Below are 25,030 nucleotides of genomic sequence, written 5' to 3'. Positions count from 1 at the left end.
TAACAACTTCTGTTCAGACAATGCTACAAAAAACTGGCTAGGCTCAGGTAATCTTATCTAAACAAATTTTATTCCTGGTCAGTGCAACTGCAAGCAAACACAGCCCAACTTCTGTCTGTCTACTCTGACAGACAGAGCCTCCTCCTGGATGGGGCTCCCCAAGGCACCACTGTTCAAAACAAGCCAGGTTGCAGGGCTATCCTATTGCAATGGCCTCCCCCTTGTGCCTTTGTCCCACTGTCTTTGCTGTGCAGCACAGCCACAAATGGCACAGCAGACACTCCCCTTGGAGCAGTTCACTCCACACCCCAAGTCATCCAAATCAATGCTTTACCACCAGACAGTGGCATTTTAATTCTAGCTGTTAAATGCAGTAATTTGAATCAGCATCTGTTTTCAAACAGTTACAATAAATTTGCATCCTCTGTCTGGAATCAGTTTGTACTGTTGCCAATTTGACTGAAGTCAGTAAACTTTAGCTACAAAAGGCATATTTGTAGCACTGGGATACTCTTTATATGGTAAAATACAAGAAAGGGTCAGCCAGGAATATGACCTATAAATTTCATTCTCTTTAATATTTTTGAATATTACATCTGAAATTATTATATTTTTTAAATTCAGAAGTGAAGCAAGAAGCTTCTATAAGCTACAGAAATATGTTTAAGTATATGGGAAGGGCAATCAAACTCAAATCCATACCTACATGCAGCTTCTTCTTCCAAATAAGCCAACCAATAGCTTGGATGAAGAGAAAATAGGAACACTTGGAGTTTTACTCATGAAATAAAATCAAAATATGTTATAGTGGTATGTGATTGAGTCATCCTTCCCTGTTTTACATAGATCCTTTCCTTTATATTACAAGCTCTTCCTGACAGAGCTGTACCTCTACATGGTTGAAAAGTGTTTAGTACAAAGAGGTTCTAAAAATGTGTGGAGACTTCTGTGACTACTAAAATATTAATGATTTATACTTTATTTTAATATTTAATATTAGCAATATCAAGAGCAGCAACAAATATCTCTGTGGGGCTGTCACAGGTGTAATCTTGGCATGCGAGGGAATGCCCAGAAAGAGGAAAGACTGGATTTTCAGACACTCATGCTTGTAGGTCCATCCAACCTGCATAGTGTCTTCATGGCACCCTACCTGCTGTACATGGCAGCTGCCACTGACTGTATTTCACACTACAAATGCAGGCTTGACAAGGTCTTCACTGGCACTAGACAACTCAAAAAAATTAAACAGGAAAATAATACCTATACTCAACTGCACCATATGGGCTGGTGAAAGTATAAGTTTCAGGTAAGCACTTTTTTCTTACCATTAGGTTAATTCCCTCCACTTATAAACAGAATTTTTATATTGATACACTTGTAAGGAAGTTACTGATTGTCCTAATTTGATCTACCCAAAGTGAGAGAGGGTCATCATGTACTCAGCTGCTCCTCATTCACAGTTCAGGATATGGTGAAGCACATACTGCCCTTAACTCTACAGCACAGCTTCCACATTCAACTGAATCTCACATAGAGGCTACAGCTGTAAGTTAGAAAGACACTAAATTACCCCTTTCCTCTCCTTGCTTTTACACATGTTATTTCTCAGTGCTGTGTCCAGTCTACTATTAAAAAAATTTATAACTTAGACAACTTTCTCCAGAGAAATGCTATTCTTTGTTCTCCAACCTACACATTTTTTTTCAATATATACTGTAATTTCCTCCCTTATTTCTATTATTACTGGATATATATCACTTCAGAAAATTTTCTTTCCTTTTCTGATAATTGCATCTCTCTGTATTTGCCAGTTCTCCATGCTACCTTGATCTTCCTCAGCATATGGACTTCTTGCAAGAATCCCTCATATCAAAAACATCCTCATGCTTATGCTGAAACACAAGGCATTGGAATGAAGATCAACAATTATAATGCTGAGTTCATAAATCCACCTTTAATCTAACATTTAAGAATAATCATATTCACTATGAACACAAAATGCACTAAAATTGTAAGCCTGAGTTAAAATAAACTGTACTAAATTCTTGACTTAATTTTATACTGGAAGACAACAATTCTTGCATGAAGAAGACTTTAGCTTTACCTTACTAAATGTAGGATACAATTTCCTTGTAAACAAACACAACCTGCCATAAAAGAACTAATTATTCCCATATCCTTTACTGAACAGCAACCTTTACAAAAAATATTTCCCAATAGTCCCTAAGGGTTCCCCAAATGTCACTTCATAAGCATAATTAGAGAAATAGTACAAAATGCCTCAAGGTCAGACACTGAAAAATACAAAAAGAATTAAAATTTCCTGTGGTGAAGACAGTTGGTTGGGATATAAGACAGGTCTAAACTCAGATTTGGTATTTGGAATACGTGACTAACCAAACAGACAAGAGTGGAAAGGTGTACAAAAGATAGAAAGATGTTCATTGAATTAAGGAAAATGGAGGAAATAGCTGAATTACAAACTTTTATTCCTGTCTTTTTCTTTGTCTGTGGTCAGCTAAAATAGTTGATTTTAATTTTATTCCAAAGTTCCTTGACTGAAAAACATCACTCACTAATTTCCCTTATGACTTGATAATAGAACAAAGAGTTTTCAATGCCTCAGTGTTCTGTAATCAGTACACTGCCCTTTCCATCAAAAAGAAACAATGGCACATTTAGAGAGCAGTATATTCAATCCTGGTTTAGGTGTTACACAGAAAACCCCCTGAAAATTAAAATAATAAAAAGCCATAGTTATAAGTAGAAATGGAAAATAAGCGTATCTGTTTTAGGCAGATATTCCTAGGTTTATTACTAAAGAAAGTAACTATGGCAAAAATAACATTTTTAACATCACAAATGAGGAATATTACTTCCATTTCCAAAAGAAATGTGTCCCCCAATGCTTTCTCCAAACATTCAAATCCCAGCTTAATAAAAACAAATGGCATCCCTCATTTCCTCAAAATTGATATCCAAAGGCCTGCTGTTCTAACAGGATACAGGCACTTTGAAATCCCCCAATTATGTACTCATGTGCTAGAATTCAGACTTTTTTTCTTTTGGCAAATGTGGGGAATATAATAAATACATTTATAATTCTAAATTTTCAAGACCTTGCTTTTGAACCATCAAAATAGCATAATGGTAGATATTAAAGGCCACTGGAAACATCACAAAACCATCATAAAGGTGAAATCTTATTCCCTTGGTATGTAATCTCCATAGTCATTTGCAACCACTTTCAGTAACAACAAGATACTAATTATTCAGTTATGTTTGCAATCTTATTTACCCAGTGAAGCTACAGGTGATTTCTGACAAAGAAAAGTATTTTAAGAGCAGCTCCGACAGCATACAGTAGATGTTTCAATACAAATTAAAAATATTGTAGATTTCAAATAGCTTGAACATACAAAATTCAATATATATCAGAGAAAATCTTTGCACAAGGTGCTTCCAAGAGCTAGTAAACTGAACAAAACATTTTATGTTGCACACAGTAAGTGTATATTCACATGCAGCCAACTAATTCCAAGGCCCCAAGAACCTATGTCTTAAAGTGACTTTTCATTTTCAAAATGACTCAGAAAAAAAAAATAAAGACTTATTTAATATTAATAATTGAAGCTGTACTGAATTCACCAGACTAGAAGGAAAGACTTTTTTTTTAATGTATTAGTAAGTTTTACTAAGAATGTCCCTCAGGCACTTTTTCCTTTTCTTCATTTGACTGCTAGGTGGTAGTCAGATGCATTCAGATCTCTCAGAGAAACATTTATAAGGAAATGACATTAGCTTTCAGTTGAAAGTGAAGATATATCTGGAATTTCTTTCTTACCATCATTTAGTGTCACAACCATTCAGAAGTGAGATCTTTTCTATCACCGATCATTTAAAATACAACAGTGTGATGACTCCTAAAAAAAAAGTCTCAATTTGTTTTGTATACCACTGAGGAAAATAGTTAAGTATGTATTTGATAGCAGGTATTTAGCATAAGAAATCTTCTAATATGCATATGTACAAGGTCTGGCATAACATTTACATCAGACATTCTCAACAGCCTGTATATATTTAGCAATATGACATGAGATGATCACCATCAGCAGTCTCAATCTGACATTTAAGAAGACATTAATAGCAACACGAGGAACACGACAAAATTGGGCAACAATAATAGAAAAGTAAAGTGATGCCGTTATAATTAGTTTTCCCAAAATAAGTCCATCTTTCAGTCATACCCTTCTGTCACTACACGTACAAACCCTTCATAAAGGAGCACTAAATTTGTTGACTGTTAAACATGCTACAATTAGGGCACTTAATACCAACAAGACTAGAGATCCCCATATTACTTTAGTAATATGTAGCAATACTTTAATAATATTACATATTACTTTAGTACCCTGTGTACTAAAATGCTTTAGTCCTGCAAGAAGGCCTTCACCAAACACTTCAGGATGACACCCGCTGACAAGCATTTTCCCTCTGGGGATTCATGTCAAAACAGAGTGCTTTAGGAGATTTAACTTCATGAACAGCTGAACTCAGTAAGATGGACATTCAATATAGTTAAAACACAAAATAATTTCAGAATATGTAATGATAAAAGTTACGTGTCACAACAAACCTTACAAGCCTGCACTGCTGAGCACCTGTGGGGCCCAAGATTTGCACTCTTCACCACCATTTGAGGCCACAGCAGCAGCACTTGGTGTACAACAAAAATGTGGCCCATGGAGGCACTAGTGCTGTACAAAGACATTTCCTACTGACAACAGGGAATATTCAAAGCCTTTTGAGGGCACTCAGACTTGAGGTGGTTATAGACACTGCCTGGGCAATCCCAAGATTTTCTTGATAGGGAAAGGCCTTAAGGAAATGCTTGTCTGGCAAGGTCTTCCACCTTTGTACAATATGGGCACTCTGAGCCTATTGAAGCTTCTGAACGCCCCTCCTTTTCTTTTTTTTTTTTCCTTTTAAATGTGGCTTGACAACACAGCCAGTGATCCATTCCAGAGCTGCCATTTCAAGAAGATGGTGCATTCCTCTCAAAATGGAGGGCAATGTCTGCTTTTGCAAAGCTGCTAAGAACCAGCAGTGAAACCACCTACAGCACAGTAAAATATTATGACAGGGAATTTGTGAGATTCTTTCTCAGATAACGTTAGGTTTGGTTACAAAAAATGGCACCAAATATTATCACGTAGAACTCTAAATGGGCATTGGCGCTTACTAAATGCTTCATGTAGTGAATGTGGGAGCATTTCTGAAATGCTGCCTTGCCAATAATTCCCCGTATGCCAGCAAAAGGGTCTGGGAAGAGTTTGTGGATCTGGCAACCTTCACTCCATAAAATGGCAACCAGCATTTTTCATGCTCAGTGTTAGCGTGGAAAGAAGCCTCAGAAATGAAAGCAAGCTTGTTTGATTTAACCTGGTTTCCTAATCTACTCTCAGCAAAGATTAAGTAAAAGGCAGGCTACTGTGAACCTGCAGTTTATCTGGATTATCTACTCTCTTTACAAATAACTTCTGTTTTATTAAGAATTAATTTTTACACATAAAGTTGCCTTGTTCATCCCACTAAAAACAAGAGTTAATATCTATGTTCTACTGAGAAACAGAGTGGATGATTCACTACAAACCAACAGTCAAATAAAAACAAGCTAAACAAAAACTAAAGTATTAAAAATGACACTTTTTTCTTGTTTCTTAATTCCCCCAAATGCACTCCTCAGTTCAATCAAGTTACATTTGAAGATCATTTTTTGACAGCATCTTATATTAAAATCGGGAAACAAAGAGTACTGTGGAAAATACAAAATTTTATCTGTTGATAGTAATCTTAGCTTTATCACTGAACAGCCATCTCTCCACACACTAAAACTGGTGTTTATCTCCTATTAAATTCTGAGAAACATTTTATCATATTCTTAACACTTGATATGCATCTCAGCAAGGCTTATGAAATGCAAATATTGCACCAAAGATACTCTTTCTGTTTGCAGAAGAGGGATCCACATCAGGTATTTCAATGCCTTTCTTAATATTATTAATACATTCTCAAAACAAAAACTTAGTTTGCATGCTGACATATCACACTCAATTCTCCTTCCTCGTCAGTAAAACTAATTAAATAGTTGAAGCTAAATGATACCTTAAGAAATTTGCTTCTTTGGGCATTGTATCTTTTGAAACAAACTGGACTAGAAGATGGGGACATTCATACACTCATTCAAAACTCAAGCAAGTGTGAGACCCAGCACCAGCACAGGCTCAGCGCCCAGAGGCCATGTGCTATCCCTACCCCCAGGGCTACAGGTGCACATCAAAAGCATATCCCTGTGACACTGGTAACATGAGGCCTTTTTGTAGGAATTTGCTGGCCAGAAAGCTGTACAGTCTCACACCACATCTAACAGCTCTCCCTCTTAACAAAACCACAGAACAAACCTAACCTCACAAGCAAAGTTCCCAATCAATTAGCAAGAGCCTGCAGTAAAACAACTAAAATGCAGAATGACCTTACAGAAATACTGTTTATCAGATAAATCTTATTTCAAACAGCCATGGTAGGTTTGACCTGATGTTCTCTACTATTAATCTCCTCTTTCAACTATCCATTTGGTTGGCAAATAGCAAAGCTGTATTACCATAAATGAACACATCAGGAGCACGTGTAATTCTTCTGCCCAGCCTTTCCTCTCTGGCACACTACAGGATTACATGGGATCTCCTCCCTGAATTTTGGCATCTCTCCATCTTCCTTGCAAACTCGCACTATTGAAGCACAAGGAGAGAGCTGGGATGACTCAACATAAACCTTTTTGTTTATTTAAAAAAATTCTTTAAAAAAATTCAGCTGTGAATTCTTTATTGCTTCACTGTCCAGTTTTTCCCATCATTCCCTGGTTTTATTCAAGAGATCATAAAATCACCATAGCACTAAAGCTGAGGGCCCAACAATAAAGAGACTCTTCTGAAAGCAAAGCATTTTGTGTTTGGTTTGTTGTTTTTTCTTTCACTATAAAAGTTCAAGCCTTTAAATTCTCATTCTTTCAAAATACTTCCTCATCTCTAACTCGTGAGTAACCAACAGTGGATACTGTATGACATCCACATGGCATCTAGCTCTGCCAAAGTGACTGCAGACTGTCCTTTTCCATAGGGCTGTACGCTACAGAAACCTGAGCAAACACTCAGCTCTGTGAAAATCAAGAAGCTCAGCTCACTCTGCTCTGCAGACTAGCTATTAAAGGAGCTGTATTATTTAGAAGTGTTTGCCTGCATGCACCTTGTGCAGCTGTTTGAGAGGTGTTTTTAAGGAGTATATAGTCTCTGAGAGAAGGAGGGCAATGAGATTGAGCAGCAGAGCTTTGGGAGAGGACCAACTGCAGCCCAGATTGTACTGCAGCATGTTTTTCAGGCAGGACTATGCTCCTGTGCTCCCAGGGCACAGTTGCAGTAAGACACTGAGAGCAAAATCACAGGGTGTCTGGGATAGAATCCTTTCATTTTTCTGTGGAGAAAGCCCCTACAGCTGCACAGGCTTACAGACTATTGTAGGGATTTTTTCTTCAGAGCAATTGCACAAATGTGCACAGTAAGCATTCTGAGGCTTGAGTAAGAGCAGGACAAGTTTGCTCTCATTTTCCACTGGGTATCCTAAAAAGTAAGTGACAAATGCACTGCAAGTCAGCACCGAAGCCTTCACTTTCACTGATACTGTGATCACCAATGAACATGTTTAACTAATATATCTGTGCCCTACGTACATCCCAAGTGCAAGGAAAACACCTCAAAGAACAGGAGACTTAGGTGAAGCACAGAATCGGATACATCTCTGCAGAAACTCAAGCCAGTCACCAATACTTCAGCTGAATGCTAAAAAAGATGCAAAACAGGATGCAGATTTTCACAAGATCACAGGTATTCGACATCAGCGCTACAATGGCTGAAGCACCAGTTTGAGACTGAGCTATTTGAATTGCCTGCCACCAAAAAGGGGTCACCCTACCCTACCTTCCACCTGCTCTAGCAAGCCATTCCCACCTCCCGCTCTTTGCCCTTTATTTCCCATCTATCTGCAATGGGGAACTGATTTGACTTGCTAACCCAACAGAAAACTATGCCCTTCCCCCAACATCGCACTCCCTGCCCCACTTTCTTTTTCCTTCTGTATTAAGTTTTTTTGCAGTGAACTGTTGGCTCAAGACTGGCTACAGTCATAGAGAATGACTCTACCCCAAGATTTAGGGGCAGTGGCATGAACAATTTTCCTCTTTTATCCTCTCCTGTCTCTGAGTACAATCATTGAAAATCCTGTCTATTACACTCATGTTAGGAACTGCTGTGTAATGGAAAGGCTTTGAATCGTTGACAAAATCTTGTTCAGCTTGTAAAAATGGTGCCCCTGCAAAATTTGGGTTAGTGATGAACTTGTTTGTTCTAGTACCCTGTGGTTTGCTTTCCTTACACTGGCAGTGTAAGTGGGGTCTTTGCTAAAATTTGACATAAGCAGGAACCTTAATTCTTACCTAATGCTACCACCTAGCAGGACAGAGTAACAGGACAGTGCCTGTTAAGTCTAAAGCCTTGGGTAGCCTGCATATCTGCAGAGCAACTAGAAGGAGAAGATGACAAGCTAGAGAAGCAGTAACAAGTGAGTAAATAGCCATCTAGAAACTAAAAGAAAGCCACCTTAAAACAATATCCTCAAAGATACTGAAGTATGACATATTTATTCAGATCTATGCAGCACTGCAGTTATTTGGGGAACAAGTAAAGTTCAGTGGGTTATCTTCACGTTATAGCACATCACCAATCTTATTTCAAAACAAGCCCCATTATTTTATTTTATGCAAGTCAGTCTATTGCTCTAAGTTATGTTTTGCAGCAAAAAAGGAAGTAATAACAGAGTAGTTCTAGAATTGGGATACCAAAATTGCAACTGCTCAGATACATGATTTACGATTATTGCTCTTCCTAGATACAGACTTTCTGCAAGACATCCTTTCTTTTGAGGAAGGCAAAGCTAACTGGTTACAATGCTAAGATGCAGTTCTCATAATTAGTTATAACGTCCATATCATCTCTTCAGATATGGTCACAGGCAATTCGAAATTTTAAAGTCAAAAAGAATTAGTAATTGAAACATTGCAAGGTTCATAGCTTTCCTGTAAGAATGCAAATTTAATCTTAGAATAAGTTACTTAGTAATTATCTGAAATTTGAAAAGGATTTGATCCTTCCTCTCACATCAACTTGAAAGTGCAAAGAATAAAATGCAAGTTCCAGTGTGAATTGCCAAGGTTCTGGTTCCCCAAGATAGCAAGTAAGCTACCTTTCATTTCCTAAATCGACATTTTCCAGCATTGTTGTCCACACCAATACTGATTCTGGATTAGGAAAGGACAGATCTGAGCAAAAGAGCAGTAATGGTAAAAGGAGATGCACCAAACATCCCATCAGCACTGACTGTGGATTAAGTAGTGAGAAACTTTAAAGTTAATCCTGCAGCCAGTCTTGCTCTTGCTGAAGCCAGTATGTACAACTCTCACAAAACAGCCTAAACATGACTTGTTCTCTTCGTCTGCTGACATGCACTGCAACCAAGCCAGGTTCTATGTGAATTTCTGCAGTCCCATAAATTAGTCTGTTTTCTAGCAGGACATTGAACTGAAATTCAGTTTGAGGGGGTTTTCTGAAAATGAATTCAGCCTGTCCCTCAAGTTTTCACTGAGATTGAACCAAATTAACAAAAAAGTGATTATCTACTAAGATAGAAAGAAATGGAAAGGCAGGCTAGAGAAGAGGAGACATTGGTGCTCACATCTCCCTAAAATTTGAGGTGTCCCTCATCTTTCTCCCTTTAAACCATCATAGATTGCTTTAAAAATATGTCTAGTTCATATTAGAAAAAATATGTTTCTAGATTTATTTTTTTAGTGTATATTTCTAGTCTAAACCAGAACTAAGTGGTTCAGTGCAGTCACAGATAAGCCAAAGCCAAAAGCACTGCTGGCTCCAGTGAGATGGTAAAGAAGCATCAAAAAGGAGCCCAAGTCTGCAGTGAGGAACAAAAGAACACAGCTTACCAACCTATCAAGCAAACAAAAAAGTCCATGGGAAAAGAAATAAGGAATTAACAAATCAGAGCAGATATGAACAAGAAGGGATAGAAAAATTAGGAAGATTTCAGAACAAGGTATGTGGGAAAAAGCACCCTGCCACGAGGCCATTTCAAGTGAGCTTCCAGCACCAAGTACGCTGGGCTGCACCTCTGCTCTTGTGGGGTTATGCCTCCACTGGTAAGAATGGATAGCACAGTTCACAACATATAATCAGGGAGTTAGGCACAGCTCAGAAACACATGATCAGCTGCCCTTTAGTGAAAAGTCACCTGCCCAGCAAGACACCAGTAAGGAGAGAATACAAAAGGAAATGGTATCCCAGAAGTGGGAAAAAGTGGTGTAAGGTGTTTGCTCTTCCTGCTGTGTGGTATCTGGAAACTACTTGGTTCAATATGAAGAAAATACAGAAGCTATTTTGATCTTTGTTATACAGATGGTGTTTTTGTATTCAATTAATGAATGCATAGCATATTATCATATTCAATGTAAGCCACATGCAGGGAAGATGTTTTAACTTCCAGATATATTTCTATTTTTTTCTCATTTTAAACATGTTCTAACAATTTTCACACAAATACAGGCCAGCCCACTGTGCTACAAATAATTATACAATCTCCAAAACAGCACCTTTTTTTCCAGCTACTTGGATTTGTCTTGGTTTTGTTTAGAGTTTTTTTGAAACAATGATTGAAAGAAATCAAACACAGACAAATCCTCCTAGAAAATGTTTTCATAATAGAGGCAAGTAATGCCTACACCAAACACATCTGAAACACAGTCTGTCAGCAACGCCTCTCTCAGCTATGCCAACCACCCCGAGAAACAGCATACACAGCACAAAGCAGCAACACAAGTGTCCATGGATCACCATTAGATAAACTTTTAAACCCAAATACTGCACCCTTATTACAGCACAGGAATACAAACTTCAGCTTTCTTCTTCCTCACCCTTGGTGTGTTATAACCCTCCACCTTACCCCAGGAAGCCAGCTGAATCAGAGTTAAACCAGGATTTAGCTCAGAGGAGGGTTTTTCAGACTGAAAAGCCTCAGGGACAAAACTTAGTTTGAACTGCCAATATAGTGGAGATCAGACTTTCAGGGCAGTATATAAACTGGGATAGTGCATGCAGGAGAAAATGTAACATGCTCAGCTGCTCTCTGCAAGCACCTGTTTTAAGTCACTGGAGCACCCCTACAGCAAATTCAATATACATAAGGAAGATAGGGTAATTTATTAATTTTTACCTAATTAATAGGTAATAAAATAAAAACCTCTTTGGTCTGACAATGTCTCTGCATATGGCTACTGTCAGTATTTTCTTGGTGTAGCTAATTGGGTTTTTCCTTGGTTAAAAATGCCACCATGGAGTTCCCAGGGAAAATAATAATAATGTGAAACAGTTAACAACATATTTATACCTAAGAGATTATTATTTGTTATAAAAAATGCAAGAAATTGATAAACATGCATATAATGGTAGACCAGTTTTCATAATAGAAATGGATAAAAAAAAACCTAATGACATTTCTGAACAAACATTTATGCCAGTAAATGTTCTACCACACATATAACTGCATCAGCAGCAGAACTCAGTTAAAACAACAGAAGCCAAAATTATTTCCCTGAAATAACATGCTTCTACCACTGTGAACAGTGCAGGGCCTGTCAATACACCTACACCTCACCTGCAAATATTTTGGGAAAAGTAAGCCCGCAACTTCTGTTCCTGTCACAGCCTTGGTCTACCACAAGTGAGAGCAAGCAGCTTATGTTTTTTTTTTTCATTGTATTCTTAACATGTTTTTTTGCAATAGTTCTAACCTCAAAACTTCTTACAAGAAATGATCCATTGTTTCATTATGAAAATCTATCTGCAGTAGCCAGTGAGGAGGTTTTACAGGTTGAAAAGGTACCAGAGTTCTAACATGTTCTTGATATTTATCATGTCTAAGTCTGTAATCAAAATTCTGTTAATTCCACATAGTAGTAAACACATAATTTTGCAGTATTGATGCAAATTTACACAGGTTACTAAACCACAGATTCTTCAACAATTTTAAGATTGTTCTTTGATATATTCAAGAATCCAAGAAGAAAAATGTTGTCTACTCAAAATATTTCATTTGATTAGTGTGACTTTCTGATTAGCTGTTTTTTATACCGATTCATTCAGGAATATTGTCATTACACAAAGCCTCTTAGAAACTGTGAAAGAAAAATATTTTTCTGGTCCTAGGAAACCTACACATTTAATCATTATCATATTATCATTAATAATGAACGTAAATTTATTACCCATTTTCCATTCCTATTATAAGAGCTTATTTATTTTATTGGCTACAGATGTGAGTTTTAACATCTTAACATGTAAGATATGAGTTTTAACATCAGTTACAGACAAATAGGAAAGATACTGTTCTGATGACATTTAAATTTCAGTAGGAAATACAGGAGGTACATTCCCTATCAAGCATATCCCATTATATTTGTTTTACTAAGTCTCTTGGGATTAAATTGTTCAATATTGTCTAAGGGATTGCAAGACTACTGTTTCCAGTGTATTTGTTGTCATAAATATTGTACCTATTTGTGATTTGAAATCCAACCACACTTGTAATCTATTGCTATCTAATAAAACTAGTTTGTAGTCAGTTGCCTAATAGTTTTGATAGTATCTTATTATTCACACATTATAATGCAAGTAAAGGCTTGAAACACTCTTTTCCCTTACGTGAATGAAGGAGTTTAAAACACCTTTTACCATTACCTTGTTTCCTGCAAACCTGCTTTCCAAATCCTTTCTTCATGAGTGTTTCATGACAGCAAAAAAACCACAACCCCACATCTGTGTGCTTGTAATCAGTTACAAAGTGTGGAAGACAAAAGAGGGTGCCTCTGAAGAACACTAACAAGTCTGTCAGTAAATGGCTTTCTCCTCAAGGCTTTTATAGAATGAAAAGGGTAACAGTTCTCAAATGCTGGCCATCTGAAAGGTACCTGCATTTAACATCACTATTAACATCTAGAATAAAGAAACATTTTGTGACCATATGATTTTAAGAGTTCACAACCGGGCCAAGAAAGGTATTAGACATATTTGACACACACTAGATATCTGTTCCAGGGAACTCTACTGAAGTAGACAGCACTTCAAACTTTACATGCTTGTAAAAAAAGATATAAAAAATAAAAAAACACTGATTGCTAGTTTCAAATGCACTACCTCTTTAAAAACTGATTTTCTCCTGTGGGCATGTAAAGACCTGCAAGTGTTACAGCTGCCACATAGCAGGGAATTTGTCTACAAAAGCAATGTGTCTAGTCATAATCTCCTTCTGAAACATGAAGGTGCTCATTTCTGATTTTATTGCATTTATAATATTAAGTTATTATAGCATTCCTGTGCTACATCTGTCATTTCCACTATGCACTCTTTCTCAGGCATTTGTAACTTAGTGGTTTTAATTCCTATCTGTCTGAAATTTGGTGCATTAGTCAGCTTGCATATAAATTTCCTCTGAAGAGGTGGGGAAAATTAAAGTCTTTGCATTTTTAACTTGTGAGTCCAAGATATTTTATAAATATTAATAATATTTCAATTTATTAATAATGTGTATTCAATAAGACATGCCTTGGTCTAAAAGCCTAGATTAATGGTTTCCAATCCAAACTGTACCAGGACTATGCTGGCCCTGTGCAACTCGAGACACCGAGGGGTATCTTTGCAGACACATGAACACAATATGGATGGCTCTCAAGGAGAGAGCAGATCTTGAAATGATCTTGAAATAATTCTGGGAAGCAATAATCCCTATTTTGCAATAGGATCTAGAGACTACAAAGATTCAGGCTTCAGATACTATCTGTGAAGTCCAACAGGTTTCTTAATTCAGGTTGCACAGGGAATTTTAGCTGACACTTAATACACGACTATTATGGCAAGTCTTATTACATGTATCAAATAACTTGTAACATACCCCAAAGTATGAACACATGCAATATATTCTAATAATGTCTATTACTTTCTGTATCCAAAAGTGAGTTCATTAAGCTCACTGGAACTCTTAAGTGTAGTCTGAATAACCCAAGAACTGTTATTTTATGAGCCATGCCTTGGCATAGTTTTATCTAGATTACATTCAGGTTTTCTGTTAGTAGATACTCAATAACTGGTATTTGAGTATGCGTATCTGAAGTTACAAGTACCTGACAGCAACATCTTTCATTGTCTTTTTTGTGGCATGACTCAGTAAAGTACAATAATAAAATATCAGGAAAATAAATATATGCAATTGTCATATATAACATATATATGAATTGATTTGATCCTGGTTTGCTTATATGACAGATGCTGTTTACACTGATTCCATGAACACTGCAAGTACGATCAACACTAAAAAATATAAAATTTTCTATACATTTTATTACAGGTTAAGCTTATGTTCTTCTTCAACAAGGTTATATTCTTTCCCTGCACTGGCACATCAACTTATGCTGCATATAAAGGAAAGAAGCAAGTTTGACAATGTGGAAGAGCACAGCAACCTAATAAAATCTGCTATACTAACTATGCCACAGATACTTGCTAAACTCAGGTATTTCAGAAAAAAGTATACAATATTATTGTTAATTTGTACATCTATATAAAATATGCTACTGTTACATTTTCCCAAGTGATCACACGAGTAAGATAACACTCCTTCCACTAAATCCACAAAACTTTCACCATAGAAGTTTCTTTTGAAAACAAAACTCTGTTTGGACAGAAGGCACATTAACTGTGGATGTGCACACACATCTACCTCAATGAAAAACCTTGTGTCACCTCAAAGCATGACACTGTCACAGTGACAGCAAATTGCCTATTACCTGTTTATCTGTGAAAAGTAAACAAATACTTTCTTTCTGCTTCATTGTAATCCTACTGAGGTGGAGAAGAGCTATCCAGAATTATGATAGTCAAAAGGTAGAAGGTCTGCCTGTAGAATTCAAATCAGCATTTGAGTGAAAGGGAGAGCCACAGATTACTGATTATAACAGATCAGCTGGAAGAGTCCACTACTTTACAAAAATATGCATCAGAACTAATAATTTTCTTTAAACAATCAACAGTGGCTTTTTGAAAGGAGATGTACTTCTATCCAAAGCATAAGCTGGCTAGGTCATTCCACTCTACAGCAAGACATTTAGTGTGAGTTATAATTGACTTACAACAGAGATGAGTGAATTTCTTCAGGTTCTTCATATGGGTAGTCAAAAGGGACTACTTACAAGCTTTTCAACCAACTTAAAATTTGATTGTAGCAATAGGAATATCATGGTACAAAGGTTTATGACTTTTAGGATGTTGAGTACATATGGGAAGAACTTAATTCTGTGAACTAAAAAACATCATTGCATGCATTTAAATCCAGCAGAAAACACACCAAAACATATCTTGTTACTTAGTTATCTCACTTTAATGAAGTGTGACCATTAACATGAGTTACACTATTTTTACTTGTCTTAAACAGTGTGGAAATGTACATGAAAATGAGACAAAGTTGAACATTTTTTCAAGCTGATTTCACTGATAAAGGAGCAACAAATTTGGCAAAAACAGGTACAGGGAAGGTAGTTATGCATGCAGCCTCTCAACTAGGCTGAGTGCTGAATGGGAACTGACATTTCATATTCTTGTGTGGTTTTCTGTTTTTCTTAAAAGCAGTTAAAAAAATTCACTATCCTATATTAAGAGCTATATGACAAAAAAACCTTAGAAGCAAAAGCATAATTTAAATGCTCTTAGCACAGGAAATGAATCTGTGGAATCAAGAATTAGTAAAATGGAGATAACTACCATCTTTTAAAAAGAGAGTCTCCAGGTTAGGATCACTTTTTAAAGGGTTCCTACCTGCCCTGGCCTAACAGGCCCATACAGAAATCAGTAGAGAACAAAGAAATCCAGACCTAACTAAAGTGGTAGTGTGAAAAATATTCTGAGACACATATACTGGGTGACTTTGCTGTTAAGTTTGCAGTGTTATGCTGGAAGTGTTAATGGCTTCTGTCAAATACAAATTTATTTAGAGACAGAGGTATGTCCTTTGTTTTCCCTTTCCCTCTCTTCCCTACCATAAGCTTCAAGCTCAATGCTTCTATCTGCACTAACTCAACAGGAGCAGCTTAGTGCAAGCTTGAGGGTAAACACTGGCAAAAAATCATCAATAACTTGTAACTGAGGGCATTCTTCCTGCCTTAGTTTCTGGCTAACAACCAGTGCTCTCCCAGATAACACCCACACAGTTCAAGGAAGGGTATGAACCACGGACTGCTCATAGGAAGCTGAATGAATGAGGACCCCAGGCTGCTGGTGAAGCACTTGTGCACATCAGTTGTAACAGAAAATGGACCTTGGCTTGTTCCCTTTGCTACCGTACACAAAGACTACGCATCTATCTCTCCTCTACAATCTACTTTTTCTCTCTGCAATGAAAAAGAATGGCACCTGGCTGGTTTCTTCTTTCCCTTTCACTGCCCTCTTCCACCATGTTGCAAAATTTGGAAAACCAAGAAAGGAGGGAACACCTCATGGCTATAGGTACTAGCCTGCAGCACAACGTTCTGAGCTGCAGGCAGCTCTCAGCAAGCAAGCAGAACTGATACCTCCCAACACTTCTGAAGTATGGCTGCTTTGCCAGGCTTCTGGACTTATCAACATCCATGGCCTGTTCCATTTCAACACTCAGCCAGAATCTTAAAGAGCTGCTGTGTTATAGCCATGAGCACAAGTGGAGCATCAGACCGCAGAATGTAGGGGATTCCTTCCCTTGGCTAAAATTCAAGCTATACACATGCATGCATATGCTGTTCCAGACACAGCTCAGTCTACAAATGATGTTAATAAAGGTTATAATTTCCATACAGACTATACCAAATAAACCTACTTTCATGAAGCGATGGTAAGTTCAGTTTGCCATAGGACTCCGTATATTTTTGTATTTCTTAGTAAAGATCCCCCTGTACTCTTGCATATTGACCACATTTGGCTCAAGAACACATATGGAAACTCCATACACATAAAAGGGGAAAAAATAATCAAATAACTGATTCTAACACAAGCTCTGCTGTATATTGCAAAGAGAAACCAAACACTCAAAATGAACAATTTGTTTCCCATTATTTTACGAGGTACAGTTGCACTATAGGAAACAAAAGCAGATAATATACAAGCAGAATGAAGAATATTCAGATTTGCCTGGTGTCACCAAAATCATTGCAAATAAAACCAACTGCCTCAAAGGCAAAAACATAACTTTGTCTGATGTAGGCTTTATTTTTATTCTTCTTTTTTCACCTCAAGTAACTGGTTCTGCTGCCATGGCTCTATCAGCAGTAAATTAGGATTAGGTAGAAAGGACTAGGATGAGGGGGTAATGTAAAAGCTGGAGGGCAGAAATGAGAAAAAAGAATTGAAAAATAATACACAGGTCTCTTCTGTGAAAATCTGGCAGAACTGCTGAGGAATAACTTGAAATACTATCCAAATACCACTGATAGAAAAATCATCAGGGGAGAAAGGTTTACATCCAGAGATGGAACCCACTGACTGAAAAGTCTGCTTAAGATTCCTTGACCTCAAGGGAAAAATAGGGTGGTAAACACTGGGTTCTCATACAAATGAGGAATAGCAGGGTTTGCAGAATAAGACTAACTGAAATCCTCTGAAGATACCCTTTCAGTGTTATGAACCTTATTGTATTCTTTGGAGAAAGGACAGCTGTTGAAAAAAAACTCGCGCCCAAAAATATGTGCTCAGCTCCATAAACCAAAATTGTCAAGGAGGGGTAAAAGTAAAGGAAGATAGGGTAGGAAAAGTTCTTTGAGGTACTTCCAGTCTGCAAAAAATACTTTAATATTGTCAATACTTTCAGCATACTTGTCAAGGGACAGTGAGAACTTCAGCCAAAGATCCATCACCTTACTGCTTGTCTCTTGCTTGGTAGGAAAGATGCTAAGATTCAGTATCATTACAAGACAATAGAAAGGCCTAACTGTGTGGCAACCTTCCTGAAGTCATATGATGAAAAAGACAGTTTGACAGAATTACATTTTCAAGCTCTGACTCTATGTGTCTGCCTTCAAAAGACTTGTGTTCTGGTTGGGCATATGGAAACACACACACATACATTCTGCTTTATGGCAGAACATGATTGACAAGTACAAGGAGAGAGCTGAGGAGGAAGCAAGAATAATTAAACAAAGAAAAATGTAAGAAAATTCTTTAGACTGCGAAGGCAAAAGGCACTTCTATCATATCGATGATTAAATCAATAGGCAAGTCTGTGAGGAATTAGGGGGACTTGGCATGAGTGAAAGGGGAGATTCTCCATCTGAACAATGGTGCTTCATGCTGAGAACACAGTGACTCTACAATCCTGTGCTGAAGACCACACCAAAACATTGCTGGCAACTTTGAAATCTTAACTGCCCAAAGTAACGTGTCCCAGAAAAGCACTGCAAACCAACGTGCTTTCTTACTGAGGAGACAACTATTGGATGCCTTCCAGCTCCAAAGACAGAGATAAATGATGGGAAGAAGAACTCAGCTCTCTTCTTAGGAGATCACCTATGTGTTGAAGAAAAAGAGCTCAAAGGTTGCAAAGTGGAAGTTAAAATCATCTACCTTCAAAATGGCAAAATATAATCAAAGCTTAGGAACAAAAGGTATAACAGCCACTAAACATACTACCACAAAACAAGTAATACTTGTTCTTCAAAAAATGGGACTTCTATGAACTGTGCTATTTTCCATAGCCTCCAGGACCATTACAAAATGTGTCTTGGTATGCAGCTCATTCTTTTGGTCCTTAATTCACCTTACTGCATCCAGATACATCATCCAAGTCCACGAGGTCTTTAAGTCTTGCAGGTGGTTCTTCAATGTGACTATGCTGCATTTTTTTCTTTCTTTTCATCTTCTCTTATAAAGCATTCCCTCTAGTCTCCAATAATTTTTAATGCTTTGCTATGAGTCTCAATTAACCTATAACTTCAGGTGGTCAACCTATAACTTCAGGTTTTTTCCTGAAGATCCAGTTGTATTTTGTACATTTGTTTTAAATTCCCTTAACAATTATGCCAATGCCTAGACAGGGAACACTATAAAAGGAAATATCACTAAGTTCTTTTAAAGGCCAAAAATGTATTTGTTTATTAAACTGTTTATTTGAAATAAGTGTAGTTTTACAAAAATGAAAGAAATATTTCTTGAATGAGAAAAGACAGGTAAAAAAGAAAGAGGGGAAAATGTACAGTTGACATTATTTTGATTAAATACTTGTATTAACATGTACTTTTATAAGTTTTTAAGACATCAATACTGACTACCATTATAGAACACAAGTAAGACAGAAATTTAACCATTAATTATATATTTTCTAAGCTATTTGTTTCCAGTTAAGCCACAGGCCTCCCAAGATTTGAGTATCTTTATAAAAACATAAATGCACACATATTCAAACAAATAATGTCCCTGCTGCTGAGGCTGGAAGTTGGCTTGTCTGTCCTCATAGTAACTTAAAAAACAGTTTAAAAAGCAGTAGAGTAATGAACAAAACACAATGATTATCAATGAAATCCTTAAAGGCAAGGTTATAATAATTAATATAAAGGTCACCTTAATAGTCAACTTAGAGATATTTCTAGATCTCCCAAACCAAAAGATAAACTCTTCAGCAATAAAATTTGCCAGTATTAGAAAAGTTCGGTTCATTGTTCAGTCTCTAACTCGTTATCTGTAATTAAGAAAAATCAGATCTCAAAGCAACAAGAGAAGACTGTGATAAAGCTATTTGAAATACACTCTGGCAGGCATAAAGCCAGCAGAGAGGTGGCTGTCATAAAATAGCCAAATGGCTTTTTCCACCTCCATCAAGGTCACTTTACTGATGATGTGCTCAATAAGATGATAATGCATTTAACCACTTTCCTTGCATCTGACTTCGACCTTACTGCAAATCCAAATGGCCTTGTTTAACTACCCTGGCCTTTCAACATTTCCCTGAACAAAGATAATTAAGGAGATATACTGCCCCCTACTATCACAGGAATTGAAAGACAAATAAACTTTTAAGAGCACAGCCAGGTGTCTATTGCATTAATGTACAATGTTTAAGCAGGGGGTAAAATGAAATAATGGTTAAATAATTATAAAAGGTTAACAAAGTTAACTTTGCTACGTAAGGCAATTCTGTTCTATTTAAAATAAAGAACATAAGAGGCTTTCCAGGCTACTTTTTACAACTCCCTGGACAAGTCTTTTCTTTAATGCAGTTTCTGACTTAAGAGAAAAAATGTTCAGCAAAAATTAACAACTGAAATTTCTGCAGATTTGAAACTGGTTATATTTCATACAAGGGTACAATAATGTTTTATGAAAAAGCAGGTCTATATGATTAAACCAAAAGCTGCTCTAAAAAAACCATTTCCATTCATTTATTTTTCCTTTGTGTGTGGTCAGAAACTGTACTAGAGGTGAAAATTAAAGCAGTTTAAAAATTAGCTTGGCAGTTATGACAATTTGAAAGCTTAAAGTATGGCTTTTTTTATTGATTTTTAAATTATGAAAACCAATAAAATAATATCATTACATAATAGCAGTTGCCTTTTTTTCTTTTTTTTTAAAAAAAATTGATTAATATATATTCCTTTATTCCAAATAGCTCTCCAGAACACTAATTCTTCTTGATACCAAGAAAAAAAAGCCTCATGTCAATAGCTCTTGGACTAATAACAACTGAAAAAAAATAAAAATAATAAAAAACCTAGTAAAGCTGTTGGATGTTAGTTAGGCAGAGATGCAAGAGATCATATTTTAGATTAATACATTTTTCTCTTAAATCTGTTTTTCTTTTAATCATCTTAGAAATATTGCTGCATAGATCTGAATCCCCTTCAAAAGCAAGAAAGTGGCAAAACAGCAAGTTGTATCAGAAAGATAGAAACGTGTAACTCACTGTTGATGTGACATTAGACATGTTAGCTTGCTGCTACTGCCAAAATTGCTGTTCCTTTGCCACAGAAAACTAAGTATGCAGAAACTCTGTCACATGTCTTTAATCAGTTTTATCTTAATGCAGTTCTTCAGAAATTACAGCAAACCCACCTCTGCCATTTTGTCAGGCCACCATTACTTTGAGTTGTAGATGTAGTTTGTGCAAATTTCAACACATTCCCGTATTTGGCTTAATCTTTTGCTGTAACACTTCTTAATGCAGACTCAACTCCTGAATTCTGAATACACCAGAAGTTAAATCTCCTGTAAAACTACCTTCATTTAGTAAATACAAAAATCAGTGATTACAGTATCAAAACCATGAAGTTTGCAATGATTCATATAGAAACGCTATGCAAAGTCCTTTCTGCTGTATATAACAAGCTATAAATAAGCCTTTCACTCTGAGCTAGAATGATTTACTGTTTCCGGATATGAGAAGTCTACCTTTTTCTTGCATCTAAAGGACTTGCTTCAAAAACAAGCTACTTTACAGCAGCTCACACAAAACAATGATTTTGTTTCAAGTTTGGATAAACAGTGGCCCTAGTCAGTCTCAAAAGACAACTACACACCTTGTTGTTACCTTGAGTGAGTCCTGAAGTTTTCATGTATAATTGCACTTTGAATTCCTCAATCTTACATGAAGAAGATGAATGACTATTTTCTACTCATTCAGAGTATTTCAGCCACCTACCTATCCTGTTCAGAGTTTTTAACGTGGGTGATGCTTTTTAAAGGAACACAAGAGACATTTTTTACACTTGTCCTTAACATTTAGAAAGGTTAACTTAACTGAAAAACTACAGAAACTTTTTCTTTAGTGCAGTTGTTTTATTTCATCCTTATTTGTTGTTTTGTATAAAAATCTTCAAATCTAAAAGGCATGTACATCTTCAAACCATTAGTGAGGTCACCAGCTCACAGCATCATGCTCCATACATTACTGAACATACAAAAGCCCTCTTGCTATTCTGAAATGCATAAATCTGTAACTACTTCTGGAAAAAGTCCTTCAAACCCACATAGAGCGTAGCCTATAGACACATTTAGAACGAATATAACCAACAATAAGACCTTTGAATACATGCAGAAAGGATAGGGAAGTTAATGTTTTTTCTTATTCTGGACAACATTACAGTCCTATTTTCTCATATCATCACTCAAATGTCTATGTTGAACAAAGCATATATATTACGACATTTTATTTTTCCTTGTTTAGTTCAACAAGTGAATTGGGAAGCAATACAAGCTACTGGAAGAGAAATTATAAAGTCTGATCTCACAATTGCTTATCAGACCATTTTGGTAATTTGAAAAGTCATGTTAAATCTCCATAGATGCACGTTAGAACTGAAAGAATACAGCTCAAGACAAATTCCCTGAGTCCATTTGCATCATATACTGATATTTACAGATATTTCTTTATCTCTCAAGCCAAAGGATAAACTTCAGTACGAAAATTTGCCATTTTATAAAAGTTAATTTCAATGTTCAGCCTCTAACTTGCTATCTGTAATTTTAAAAAATCAGACTTCAAAGCTGATGGGTATATGGCAGTATTCTTATTGAGGACCTGTAGAATGAACACACATCTGACATGACATTTTATATTTTTTTATTCCATCAATTATCAATTTTTCCTAGACAGCTACTACATCAGCTGCTTTTCTTCAAACTGAAAAAAAAAATATACCCCACGTTTAACTTCTTGTGTCAGAAAGATTAGAAAGTAAAGATGACAAGTCAAAGCCATTTAAACATAAAACATTTTTTTAAAGGTCCAATTGCTGTAGGTTTCTTGCTAAATTGTAACACACCCTTTTATAAGTCCTTGAAAGGAAAAATACCCTTATACTGTGAAATATGAGGCCACTTTCCACACAGGATTGCAGAAAGATTAATCAAAAAATTTTATAACATCTCACTTATAGTTATTGAGCTGCTTGACAGTTTTGAACCCAAATCTGATGGATGAAAAAAAGGTAAGCTAGATTTTTTTTTCTGTTCTTGTTTGAGCACTTTCCCCTTCCTGGGTTTTACAAAAATACTTCCGCCAGGATGCATGAAAAGGTTTACCTTTTGAATGAAGGAAAAGTGCACTCCACCAGCTGCGTGCACACCACCTAGGAGTTCATGGGAATAAACCCAGCCTATCTAGTGCCATTATACAAATTACAAATTCTTATCTTAATGATAAGAATACTTAACATCAGGCAATTAGATCCTTGTGTCTATTAAGAAATTATTACACTTTCCAACAGACAGGGGACTCTTGCCATCTTCAGTAACTTTTCTACACATTTGCAGTGAATTTACTCTGTGGACTGGAGATCTTAGAGGAGAGAAGGTACTTCTCTTCCTCTGCCTCCATTGTTCTCTACCTTCAAAGCTTCTAACAAACAGCTCCAGAGCAGCTCAGTCTTTGTCTGGGAGTTTGGTAGTTCACATCCTAAGTTTCTTTCTCTATTGCTAAAATATTAGAAGGCAAGGTTTTTGAAAGCTTTCCACAGGATCAGCCAGAAAACAGACACAAAGTTAACAAAGGGCAGCTATCACTACAAAGTGTCAGGGTTGTTTACTGGGGCAGATCAGTATTTCCCCAAATCTTCAAAGTTCAGAGTGTTTTGTTTAATAAACTGTTAAAAAAAAAAGGGCAAATGGGCTAAGTAAGGTGAACATAAGCGAAGATAGTTTAAAATAAAACACTCCACAGACAGATGGGTAGTTCAAATTCAGATTCATGTGGATGAACAGGAAAACTAAAACGTAGTGTGCACAAAAACTGCAATGGTATCTTCATGCACTAGAACACAGACATTATTTTAAGTAAATTTAATTGCTGACATACCTTTCTCAGTTTTTTTTTCCCCCAATCCTTCCTTAAAGTCTACTCTAGCAATTAACAGAGGTCTCCGGATGGCTCAGTGAAATATTTAAAGCTGAAGAACAAAAGGTTTATTTTAAAAATGAAAACCTTGGCTTGTACAACTCCAGACATGAATCTGCTTTCAATTACTGAAAGTATTTCCACTTCAGTGAAAAAGGATCAAATCTTCAACTACACCATCTTTAGGCAATGAATTTGATTATATTAAGCTTTAAGAATACAGAATGACTTCGTGACATAGCTGTATATTCCATGCGTATCGTGTATTAGGTACACAAAAAAAAGAAGGAGCTGGCACTTTAAATGAGAAGCAGACAGAAATGTGTCTGCTCACAGCAGCACTGTACTTCCATACCAAAGCTCTGCTTTAGGGCTGGTTTTTTTTTTCTTTTTTTTTTTTTTTTTCAGGTGCCCACATAAATGTCAAAGATTACGCTAAGCTTTAAATGAAGGACTTTACAATCTTTTAGAAATTAATCTAGGCTGATTCTTCCCCCATACTTTTATTTGCATAATTTGCACCGTTGTAAAGTTACATTTTTCTTTCTAGACTTTTGAACGAGCACAACCTCTTCCACATCCCCCCCCCGGTACAGCAGGTATCGCATCCCCTGGGAAGCACGACAATCAGAGGCACTTTATACTTTTCCCATTACGCGATCGTAACAGATTCGGGCGAGGGAGCTCGAAGGCTTCACTCCGCAGCGAGATGCGATACCTCAAATGCAAATTACGCAAAAACTTCTCATTTCTTACATCTCCGATTTCGCGAATCTCTCCTACCGCATCCCAGCCAGACACCGGGTCGGGCTCTTTCAGCAGCACGGCCAGACACAGGACGCGAGCGGCTCCCTCCCGGCTTAGCCACGCTCGGCTGGCAGGGCGGGCAGTGCGGGCCGCCCGCGGCTCCTCGCAGCGCTGCCCGAGCCGCGCAATGAGGCGGCGGCACCGCCCCCGG

At 36.8% G+C, this 25,030-nt stretch overlaps 1 protein-coding gene across 11 annotated transcripts in view; it reads right to left on the bottom strand.

The window, feature by feature from the left end:
* The window catches only part of TENM3 (teneurin transmembrane protein 3), a 350,102-nt gene that overhangs the window by 214,673 nt on the left and 110,399 nt on the right, over positions 1-25,030 (bottom strand). The window contains exon 1 of one of the 11 annotated variants that reach the window (XM_033513527.1): positions 24,034-24,102. The exons of the other annotated variants lie outside the window; for them this stretch is intronic. The gene's annotated coding sequence lies outside the window, so the exon portion shown is untranslated. Of the gene's footprint in view, positions 1-24,033; positions 24,103-25,030 lie in introns of those variants that run through there. 11 annotated transcript variants of the gene reach the window in all.

This window comes from Parus major, chromosome 4 (assembly GCF_001522545.3).
Source record: "Parus major isolate Abel chromosome 4, Parus_major1.1, whole genome shotgun sequence".
Lineage (NCBI taxonomy): Eukaryota > Metazoa > Chordata > Aves > Passeriformes > Paridae > Parus > Parus major.
The sequence above is the reverse complement of the archived record's forward strand: the minus strand, read 5'-3'. Positions and strand labels throughout refer to the sequence as shown.